The sequence below is a fragment of the Macaca nemestrina genome, chromosome 16 (genome assembly GCF_043159975.1).
Source record: "Macaca nemestrina isolate mMacNem1 chromosome 16, mMacNem.hap1, whole genome shotgun sequence".
In the NCBI taxonomy this organism is placed as follows: Eukaryota; Metazoa; Chordata; class Mammalia; order Primates; family Cercopithecidae; genus Macaca; species Macaca nemestrina.
In genome coordinates, this window is record NC_092140.1 from 82,962,425 (window position 1) to 82,973,944 (window position 11,520).

Consider the following 11,520-nt stretch of genomic DNA (forward strand, 5'->3'; position numbering starts at 1 on the left):
AAAAAAAAAAAAAAAATTATGGACCTCCTCTATATGAACTCTTTGTTTTCCATGTTAATATAAATGACATACGACTCCCATACTCCTTTTTTGGGGCAGGAGACGAGTGCGCCATCTCACTCTGTTGCCCAGCCTGGAGTGCAGTGGTGCAATCATGGCTCACTACAGCCTCGACCTCCTGGACTCAAGCAATCCTCCCGGCTCAACCTCTCAAGTAGCTGGGACTACAGGCACTGCCACCACTCCAAGCTAATTTTTTTTTTTTTTTTTTTGGTAGGGATGGGGTCTTGCTGTGTTGCCTAGACTTCATATTCTTTGTTCAAATAAGAATCCAACAGTCACAGGCTTTTATTTTCTCCTCCAACTCATGCATATAGAAGAGTAGGGAATTGACAATGTTTGTCTTCTGGTTTAACAAAGAAAACTGACATGTATATTTACTTTTTCAAAAACAGAGATATTACTTTAGATATTATTATAAGTTTAATTTTTTAAAAATTATGCTAAATACAAACATACAGAAAAGTATGGAAAACAGTATAATGAAGATCCAGATGCTCATCACTCAGATTCAACAATTAAAGACTTTTGCCACATTTGTGTCATCCATGCCTTCTTTTCTTTATTATTATTAAAGCATTTAGTGGCCTCTCTCAGATAACACATCAGTTTATCCCTACATAGTTCAATATGTATTGACATGGATATTTCTAACACAACTTCAATGTCATTAACATCTAACAAGATTAACAATAATTCTTTAGTATCATTTAATACCTACCCTGGATTTAAATTTCCACAATTTTCTAAAAACATGTGTCTTTAGAGTTAGGTTATTCTAATCAAACTCCAAACTAGGTCCACTCATTGCTTGTGATTGTCATGTCTCATAAATCTCTTTTAATCTAATAGTCCCCCTCTCATTCTTTCTTTCAATTCTTACCATTGACCATTTACAAAAATTAGATCAATTGTCCCACACTTTGAGTTGTGGTATCTTTTAACTTACTCCTTCCTTCTCCAAATTTTTTATAAACTTGTGGTTAGCTCTAGAGTTTGATTAGATTCAGACTCAACATTTGTGGAGGGAATATTTCAAGATGTTTCTGTGTATTTCCTATTCCAGCAGATTGAGAAGCAACAATGGTTGCCACACTGATGAAATCATGTCAAGGAATTATTCATTGACTCTCATTTTATTGAGTTTTCCTTCCTTACTAGAAATGTGATTTCCCATAAAGCTGTAACAGAATGTAACATGAGATTTTTCCTGTTGTGCAGTCTTTGTTAAGAGACCAAAGCTGGCCGGGTGCAGTGGCTCACGCCTGTAATCCCAGCACTCTGGAAGGCCAAGACAGGCAGATCACGAGGTCAGGAGATCGAGACCATCCTGGCTAACACGGTGAAACCCCGTGTCTACTAAAAATACAAAAAATTAGCCGGGCGTGGTGGTGGGCGCCTGTGGTCCCAGCTACTCAGGAGGCTGAGGCAGGAGAATGGCATGAACCCAGGAGGTGGAGCTTGCAGTGTGCGGAGATCGCGCCACTGCACTCCAGCCTGGGTGACAGAAGGAGACTCCGTCTCAATAAATAAATAAATAAATAAATAAATAAATAATAAAGTAAAATACCATAGATAAAAGTGGTAGCCCCATATTCTTGCAGAGACTAAAGCTTCAGAAGGGAAATAGATCAGAACTTTTTTTTTTTTTTTTTTTTTGGAGATGAGTCTCGCTCTGTTGCCCAGGCTGGAGTGCAGTGGCATGATCTCGGCTCACTGCAACCTCTGCCTCCCAGGTTCAAGTGATTCTCCTGCCTCAGTCTCCAGACTAGCTGGGACTACAGATGCCTGTCACCACGCCCAGCTAGTTTTTTGTATTTTAGTAGAGACAGGGTTTCACAGTGTTGCTCAGGCTGGTCTCGAACTCCTGAGCTCAGACAATCCACCCGCCTTGGCCTCCCAAAGTGCTGGGACTGCAGTCTTGAGCCACCGCACTCGGCTGAGAATTTTTTAAAGAGTATTATCATAGTCTTGTGCGTTTCCCTTTACTCCTCAAAAAAAAGCCCCATCTCCCTCCATCAGAGCTACGCGCTGCAGGGAACCAAAGCAGATCGTTTAAGTTAAATTCGACCTGTGGTCCCCTAAGTTTGGGAGCTGAATACACTGTGACCTTTGCCTCACTCTCCTCTGCTTCAGTCTGAAAAAAAGGAGGCTGGTTAGTGCCTGGAGCTGCCTGGATAGCAAAGAGACAGGGCTATACTGGGAATAGTTTGCACATCTAGAATTTGATGGGGCAAAAATGTCAAGTTTCCTGTGGGTTAAGGGACAATAGCTAGGCTACAATGGTCTTTGTAAAATAGGACGAGGCTGTATAGAGTGTACCATCAAAGCTGGATGGGTGCGGTAAATGGTCAGCTGGAGAGCACCTTGTCTGAAAGGGTGTGTGGTAGTGGTGGGGAGGCGAGTTGCAGAGGTGGCCCACTAACCCAACCTATTTCTCATCCTTCCTCGCTATCAACACCCTAGCATTAGTAGGTGAAAAAGATGATCACAGTAGGGAAAACAGAGAACAGATTACGCCTTATGTCCCAGTGCTTGTATGGTCTAAGCTGGGGAGGTGAGAAGCTCTAAATTTAAATCAGGTTAGACTTAATAATATCTAAAGTTTACCACAAGTGAAACAGAAATGTCTAAAGATGGGTAAAGAAACATGACTGAATGCTTTAAAACAGATCTCCACTGCAAGCATTCTTTATTTGTAGTACTTTTATTATTATTATTTTATATTTGGAGACAGAGTCTCACTCTGTCGTCCAGGCTGGAGTGCGGTGACGCAATGTCAGCTCACAGCAAACTCTGCCTGCAGCGTTCAAGCGATTCTCGTGCCTTAGCCTCCTGAATAGCTGGGGCTACAGGCCCGCGACCATGCCAGGCTAATTTTTGTATTTTTAGTAGAGATGGGGTTTCGTCATGTTGACCAGACTGGTCTCAAACTCTAGACCTCAGGTGATCTGTCCACCTCGGCCTCCCAAAGTGCTGGGATTACAGGTGTGAGCCACTGCACCCAGCCTGCAGTACTTTAAAGATATATTATTTTAATAAATTCAACTAAACACTGAAGATATAAAAGTACCTAGTGAGAAGGGGTCCTCAAAATTGGTTATACATTAGAATCCTTCAGGAAGCTTTAAAAGCCTTGATGTTGTCCTACCCCAGATTCTGATTTAATTGGTCTGGCATGTGGCTTAGACATCGGGGTTCTCAAAGCTTAACAGGTGATTCTATTATGTAGCCAAGGTTGAGAACTACTCTAAAAATAGAGACTACTGAAAGAGAAAAATAAAAAATAAAAATAAAAATAAACAACTATTTGACTACTTTACTATCAAATATCAATAAAACTATCGAAAAGTTGGAATTTTCATGGAAAAGATCTACATGTTTGGTCTTCACTCTCTGGGTCACTGTCATAGAGATTTGATTAAATAGTTTGTATTTGTTTCACTAAAGGCATGGACAGGGTATGGTATAAGATAAATATTAAAAATATATTATTACAGGAGTGGAAATAATTAGTTTTTTAAAATAAGTATTAGTTTTTAACATACATGATTCCCACAGGAGACATGTATCCTAAAGCAGTATCTTTTTCTTTTTAAAATTGTTTTGCTTTTATTATTTTTAATTGACACATAATAATTGTACCTTTGTATGGGGCACAGGATATTTTGATACATGTATACAATGTATAACGATCAAATCTGGGTAATTAGCATATTCAGTACAAACATTTATACGGTCTTTGTGTTGGAAACGTTTAAAATCTGCTTGTCAAGCTATTTGAAAATATACAACAAATTGTTAATTATAGTCACCCTACAGCGCTGTAGAAAACTAGCTCATACACCTCCTAACTGTAATTTTATGTTATCCAACTTCTTATTATCCCTCCAAACCTTCTACCCTTCCCTGCCTGCCTTTAGTAACCTCCGCTCTAATCTCTACTTCTGAGACCAATTTTTTTAAAGCTTTCACACGAGTGAGAATGTGCAGTATTTATCTTTCTGTGCCTAGCTTATTTTACCTAACATAATGTCCTCTAAGCTTGTCCATGTTGCCATAAATGACAGGATTTCATTCTTTTTTGCAGCTGAATAGTATTCTATTATGTATATATGCCACATTTTCTTTATCCATTCATCTGTTGAAGGACACTTAGGATGATTGTATATCTTGCCTATTGTGAATAGTGTTGCAAAAAATGTGGGAGTGCCTTTCAACATACTTATTTCCTTTCCTTTGGATATACACCCAGTAGTGGGATTGCTGGATCATATGGTAGTTCTATTTTAGGTTTTTGAGGAACTTCAATACTGTTTTCCATAATGGCTGTATTAATTTACATTCCCACTACCAGTGTATAACAGTTCCCCCTTTCTCCACGTCCTTACCAGCATTTTTTGTCCTAAAGCAGCATTTTAAAGTTTATGTTGCTATACAAGTTGAAAACAGTAAATTCTAATGATGTATAAAGAAATACGGCCAAATGTCTTAAAACTTTCTTTAGTGACTTTGATATATCATTATTATTTAAACAGATTCAACAAAACACTGGAAATATAAATGAACCTTGTGAAAATCAATAAAACACAAACACTCCAAAATACGATTTATTATATTTATCCTTCCAGACCTTGTATGAGATTGTTTAAGGATTCTTCCCCCTCTGATACGGTTTGGCTCTGTGTCCCCACCCAAATCTCATATCGAATTGTAATCCCCACATGTCAGAGAAGGGGCTTGGTGGGAGGTGATTAGATCATGGGGGTGGATTTCCCCCTTGCTGTTGTGGTGATTGTGAGTTCTCATGAGATCTGATGGTTTAAAAGTGTGGGCACTTCCCCCTTCCCATTCTCTCTTTCCTGCTGCCATGTGAAAAAAAGATGCTTGCTTCCCCTTTACCTTCCACCATGATTGTAAGTTTCCTGAGACCTCCCAGTCATGCTTCTTGTTAAACCTATGGAACTGTGAGTCAATTGAACTTCTTTTCTTCATAAGTTACCCAGTAGTTCATAAATTGCTCAGGTAGTTCTTTTTTTTTTTTTTTTTTCTTTTGAGACAGAGTCTCGCTCTGCTGCCCAGGATGGAGTGCAGTGGCGTGATCTCGGCTCACTGCAACCTCTGCCTCCTGGGTTCAAGCGATTCTCCTGCCTCAGCCTCCCAAGTAGCTGGGACTACAGGTGCGTGGCACCATGCCCAGCTAATTTTTGTATTTTTAGTAAAGACAGGGTTTCACCATGTTGGCCAGGATGGTCTTGATCTCTTGACCTCATGATCTGCCTGCCTCAGCCTCCCAAAGTGCTGGGATTACAGGGGTGAGCCACTGTGCCCAGCCCCAGGTAGTTTTTTATTGCAGTGTGAGAAAGGACTAATACACTTCCCTCTTTCCCTTTTTTCTCCCATAGATACTAGATTATTATAATGTGATAATATCTTTGCTAGGTACTAAAAATATGAAGATAAGTAAGATATGCTCCTTACTCTGATGGAGTCTATATTTAGTAGTAGACAATTAAACAGACCAACATTTAAAAATCAGTTCACTGAGGACTATAAAAAATGATGCTCAGGATGGGTGCTAATGAGACAAACAATGAAGGAAAATATTCTGGAAGAGATGACCCCAGATCTGAGTCTTAAAGGATGGTTAAGAGTTATTCAAGAGAAGCGACATTGACAAACGCTGTGCGTATGTAATGTGTACAAAGAGCCAGCAATGTGTCCAAAGCCAAGGGGCAAGAGAAAACATAGCTGTGGAAGATGATGGTGATCATGGTGAGAACTGCTGTTGACCCAATAACACAGAAAAAAATATTGTGCATGCTTTTCAATATAGTAAAACTTTCCTCATACAGTAGAAGGTAGACCTTTGAGCATTAGCATGGCCCCTCATGCTGCCCAGTGGAACAAAAGCTACTTAACTTCCATGTACAATCTGGTATGGTACTCACTATATATATACTACATTGACAACTGAATTTTGGCCATATCTCCATAAGAAATTAGGGAGACACTAGAGTGTTGTACTCATTTACATAAATGTTTTTATTGTAGATGTCCTTGGTACTTCCTATTTGCTAATTCAGTAGAAAGCCTAGGTGAAGGTAATCCTAAACAGAAATCTGAGTTCTAGTCAGTCTTTGAATGCCAACCAACCTCGTTGGTCTGGCCTAGCTTAATGGTATACTCTAGGAAATGAAAAAAAGTACAGAACAGCTAAAGCATGTGGCACAGAGTGGGGAGTGGTAGAAATTAAAGAAGCAAGCAGGGGAGAGAGGATGACAGCACTTATACACTTTAGTGAGTAGGTCTTTATCTTGGAGGCAGTGGGAAAGCCATAAAAATTTTTTGAGAGATGTAATATGACCAGATTTGCATTTTAAAACAATCAATAATGATACTGTAAGAAGGGATTCAATCAGGAAAGACTAGTCAGAAGGCTGCTCTAATGATATAGGTGAGAGATGACGACCTGCATGTCTGTGGCAGTTGAGAAAGAGTCATGGGAACAGATGGTAGATATACAGTCAGTAGTGTGGGAAGGGACGGGGAGAAGGAAAGGGAGGCATTCAGAGACACTCCAGGGTTTCTGGCTGGGCAACTGCATGAATAACAATTTCATCTTCTGAGATAGAAGACAGGATGGGAGCAGGTTTTGGAGAGAAGATGATGAGTTAAGTTTGGAGGATGTTGTATTTGAGGGGACACAGGATATGTCAAACAGACAACTCTATAGTCAAATCTGGATATGTATTGAAAAGTAGAAAACCAAAGGAATGAAGGTACCTTGTGAATATGAAATATCAACTATGAAAACAAGGCTGATGGGAGGGATAAGAAAATACAACCTTAAAACATGTGCTTTAAAAATGTAAGGAACAGGAAAGCATGGTGAGATGTAAATTGAAGCAGTATGTGATGCAGAATTCAGAAAATGAAGGACATTAAAAACCCAACTGTTACCATGAACAAATCTCTTTTCTACAGTTTCTCATGAAACAAGAGTACTCCCTTTACTCCCTCTTTTTGTCTTTTGTTTTGTTTTGGTTTTGGTTAGAAAGGAATGTGGTATTTTGAGCTAGTGTCTGCTGGAAATTTTGTTTAACAAAATGTAGTAACTGGACACCCCAACCTTCTGAGAATTAAATAAAACAAAAAGTCTGCTCCAAATACAGAGACATAGCTCACCTCAGGTGCTTGGCACAAGGGCATGGGGAATGTGATGTAAGCATTTCCTTCTCTACAAAAATGCATCTAAGGAGAGTATGAAAAGTTTGTCTCAACACAATTGATATGTAATCATTATGAGTTCAAACCAAATGTGTTAATCTGGAAAAAGCAGTACTGGCAGATTTCTTTTTCCTTCATTAAGCAATGACCTAGTACAGAACAATGCATTGCTTATGGCAATCTTTGAAATCACAAGTAAACTTTAAAAACACTGCCTACAATGAAAATGCATGTGCCCTAGATCAGGGTTCCCAGAAACACATCCAGTAAGCATATGGACCATGTTTTCCATTCTTCATTGCATAATTTATTAAAAAATCTATAGGGAGAAATCTATGATTCCACTGAATGCAATGTGTTATGTGTGTGTTGATTTATATTAGCTAGGGCAAAGAGGCTATATGTCATATTTAACACACACATATTTCTTGTTTGCCATTTAGCACATCCACAAAGACCCATGCATACAAACACAATAACACACAGATAACTGAGTAATGCTTTCTTTGAAGTGCTGAACTTTCATAGATTGGTAGCATTCTCTAAGAGTTCACACAAAAAGTATGATGGATACATTGGAAGTATAACTCTACGACAATCAAATAAAAATAAATATCAAATCCCACTTTGAGATATAAAAGCATATAACTCATATGTCCCTGTTATCTTTCCTTCCAGCTGCTGAATATTTGGGTATTATTTCTGTTTTGCCATGTTACACAGAATAAGCTTCTCTGAGTTTCTCCCAAAAATCTACTTACAGAAAAGCAGTTACTAGAGATTCTGTAGGAATGAGATAGAAGTGGGTGAGGGTTCCTAAATGCTTTTATCTACTTGAACTACCATGTTATGCCTAAAGTAAGAGCAATACATTCACTAACTTCAAATGCACCCTCCCCTCCCTTTTTATTCCACAAGAAAATACAGAGTTTAAGATTGGTTCAACTTTATACCAAGAAATAAGAGTAGAGTTACTTGTTGAAATACTACCTCCTAGTGGTAAGATCATCTCATTTGTTTTATAAAGCACTGGAGTACTGCATATTTGGCCACTGTGCTATTCTTCACTATTTAAAATTACAGTTAGATAAATGGCCCAGTAAGTTTTAGTTTGATAGTACTTCCAAAAAGGTATTTCATTAATATTTATTTGATTTACAAACTTAATTCCCCTTATTAATAAAATAGCAATCAATATTTCCTATGTGCAGTTAGTAGCAGTGCTTAGATTAAAAACAAAACTTTAGGAGGAATAAGTTCCAGTGTTCTATACCACTGTAGGATAACTATAGTTAACAATAGTATATTACATAGTTTGAAAATTGCTGGAAGGAACAATTAAATCTTCATAACGCAAAGAAAAATGGTTGAGATGATAGATATGCTAATTACCTTGGTCAGATCACTATACATTATATGAACAGAAACATTATTATGTATCCCATGAAGAGGTACCATTGTTATTTATAAATTTAAAATTAAAAACAAAACCAAAACCTAATTTACCAGAAATCTTTGTTGTTGTACCCCAAAAGTCCTAGAAACCTACATACAAATGTGTGAGAGTGACAGCTATCTTGTAGATGCAATAAGATGATTATTTAATAACCTGATAGTTCTGAGTTACTAAATCAGCACTTTTCATTCAGTAAAACAGCAAGGAGACAACTTTTCATTACATACTTTGGCAGAGATAATCCAAAATCAGATAATCAAAATAATTTTCATTTGGTTGTAGAATGTTGTAGTACATAAAGCAAAATGTGTCTGCAGGATACTCCAAATTTACCAACTTCAAACAAAATAATGCACAGTGAAGAACTAGAAAATTATTAACCTTTCTCAATACATGTAAGTATTCCTTAATCTTTATCATTTTCATTAAACAAAATAATATTTTGGATGAGTTCAACATTTTTATCCTATGCTTTATGTTTAGTGCCTTCCCTGAATTGGAAAAAATGAGGTATTTTATTTAAATTTAACACTGGGCTAAGGGAGATATAGAATTAAACTAAACAAGAATCAGTTGTCACAACCTCACAACATATATCAAAGTATTGAAATTGCTGGTTTACTGATTGTCACTTTTCACTGGATATTAAATATCCTGAGGGTTACAACTGTAGTTTTTTAACCTGTCCCAGTACCTCAACAAAATTTTCACTGAATAAATTATGTTAACAAAAAATTAAAAATAAAAATATAATTAAGGTCCCTTTAATTAATTTTAAAATCTGAGAGGAAAATTGGAGTCACAAAACGTATGCTCAAATCTGACTTCATCACAAATTATGTGATTTTTGACTTCCACCTCAATGAAGCTCAGTTTTCTCAGCTGAATAAAAGGGATAATGCCCGTGTATTTCAGAGTAGCTGTAAAGGTAAAATGAGCTAATGTACATGAAAGTCCTTTGGAAATACCAAACAAATGTTATTTGCTGTCATGCCACCACACATACATGTAGGAAATACATGTATTAAATAAGAAAATTTTTAAGATGCAATGTGATAACTTACATTAAATATATATACAATTTCTCCCAAATGAAAACTAACTTAAGTTCTCTCTTTAACTGACAAACATACTCAAAACCACTCATCCAAAAAAAGTCCCTTCCTTCAAGATGTAGTTCCCCAGCTTTTTCTCTTCTCTAGTAAATGCTGTCAAAGAAGAGTTGACACCTATGCATCTTCTTCCTAATGCACTGAAAGCCGACTCAATGACCACTGCCTATAGAACAGTTTCAATGCGCTTAATCCACTGATTTCTTTTTAATTATCTCTTTATTTTATCCCTGAAGATTTCTTTTTGAGTACTTTCCACACCTATCCTGGCTTCTTCAAAACAATTACCCTATTTTTTCTTACTTCTGTGACTAATTTTTTTTTACTCCTTCAGCTTCTTATTCCTGAAATGCAGGTGTTTTGTAAGGTTATATTCTTGGACCTCCTTTTTCTCATCCTAATTTCTGCCTAGATGATCCAACTTGCTCCAACAGAATCAAGCATCATCTCTGTACTGTAAACCTTGAAATCTCTGTCTCTGTCTCAGGTTTCCTCCTAATTTCTAGGTCTATATTTCTAATTATTAACCAAAGATTTCTATCTGGATGTCCTTCATTCTATGTAAAGTCAAACTCATTATCCTCCTCTCTTTTCCCAAACCTTCTCCCTCTCTTTGCTGCCAATCTTGGTAAACAGCCAAGCAGAAATCTTAAGAGTCATTAATGACTTTTCCACTCTTCCTCACCTCTTACTTCCATTATCTAGTAACAGGATCTATTGATTCCATCTCTTAAATGTCTCTCTAATCCGTCTACTCTCTTCTCTATTTTAATTTCCACTTCCTTCATTGGATCTTCATTATTTCTTTTTGAAATATTTTGACCACCCCTTATCTAGTCTCTATGCTTTGGTCTCACACAATTTAAATTCGTTCTCTTAAATATGATGCCATGGGGGAGGGACAAAAAAAATAGTTACTTTTTTTTTTTTGGCTGCCTACTCATTGCCTGGAAAATAAACTGCAAGCTCTTTGACACTGCAGTTGAGACCCTTACTTATCTGTTTCCAACCTGTTTTTCCAGCCCTAACTCCTGCCCACACCCTTTTCTCTCTAGAATATGTTATGCACTTTCAGTTTCATGCCCTGGTTCACGGTGTTCCCTCTACCTGTTATGGCTGTTCTTCATTTGTCAAAAACCTCTACATCTTTTGAGCCCATGTGATATGTGATTTTCTCTTGTAGTATTTTCTCTATTCTGCCTTCTGGGTAAAATTAACCTCTATTCCTTATGTTCTCTTCTACTGCTATTAAAATTAAGTTGCAGAAGTGTTTATCTCCTTCATTGTATTAGACTCAAAGGAAAAAAGTCGTGTTCATTTCTGTTCACCTATGCTTAACACAATGCCTGACCAATAGAGGGTATTCAATAAATACTGAACTGAACAAATCTATTCCTGATCTGTGTAATAAACAGGAAGAACAAACTTTAAGAATAATTGTCATGCATAAAACATATTAGCTACAACATACTGATTTTTGTCAGTTATTATTATAATTAAATGAAAATCATTTGACTTTGAATAACAGTAAAAATATACCCTAAAGATGAATTATCCATTGTAATCCATTTGGTTTTAAGTAGATCAAACAGCTAAATTTCTCTCTTGCAGTCAGTTTGGAAGGAGGCAGGAAACAGTTATACAAAAATCCAGTCAAGTATC

General features: G+C 37.0%; 2 protein-coding genes across 7 annotated transcripts in view; one reads left to right on the forward strand and one right to left on the reverse strand.

Moving 5' to 3' along the window:
• LOC105491710 (laccase domain containing 1) overlaps positions 1–11,520 on the reverse strand; it is a 143,574-nt gene that overhangs the window by 120,335 nt on the left and 11,719 nt on the right. For 4 of the 5 annotated variants that reach the window (XM_071081357.1, XM_071081358.1, XM_071081361.1 and 1 more), the window contains exon 7: positions 11,398–11,519. The gene's annotated coding sequence lies outside the window, so the exon portion shown is untranslated. Of the gene's footprint in view, positions 1–464; positions 9,667–11,397; position 11,520 lie in introns of those variants that run through there. The other variant, XM_071081360.1, reaches the window with a different exon arrangement.
• The window catches only part of LOC105491709 (coiled-coil domain containing 122), a 101,116-nt gene that overhangs the window by 38,644 nt on the left and 50,952 nt on the right, over positions 1–11,520 (forward strand). The window lies entirely within an intron of this gene.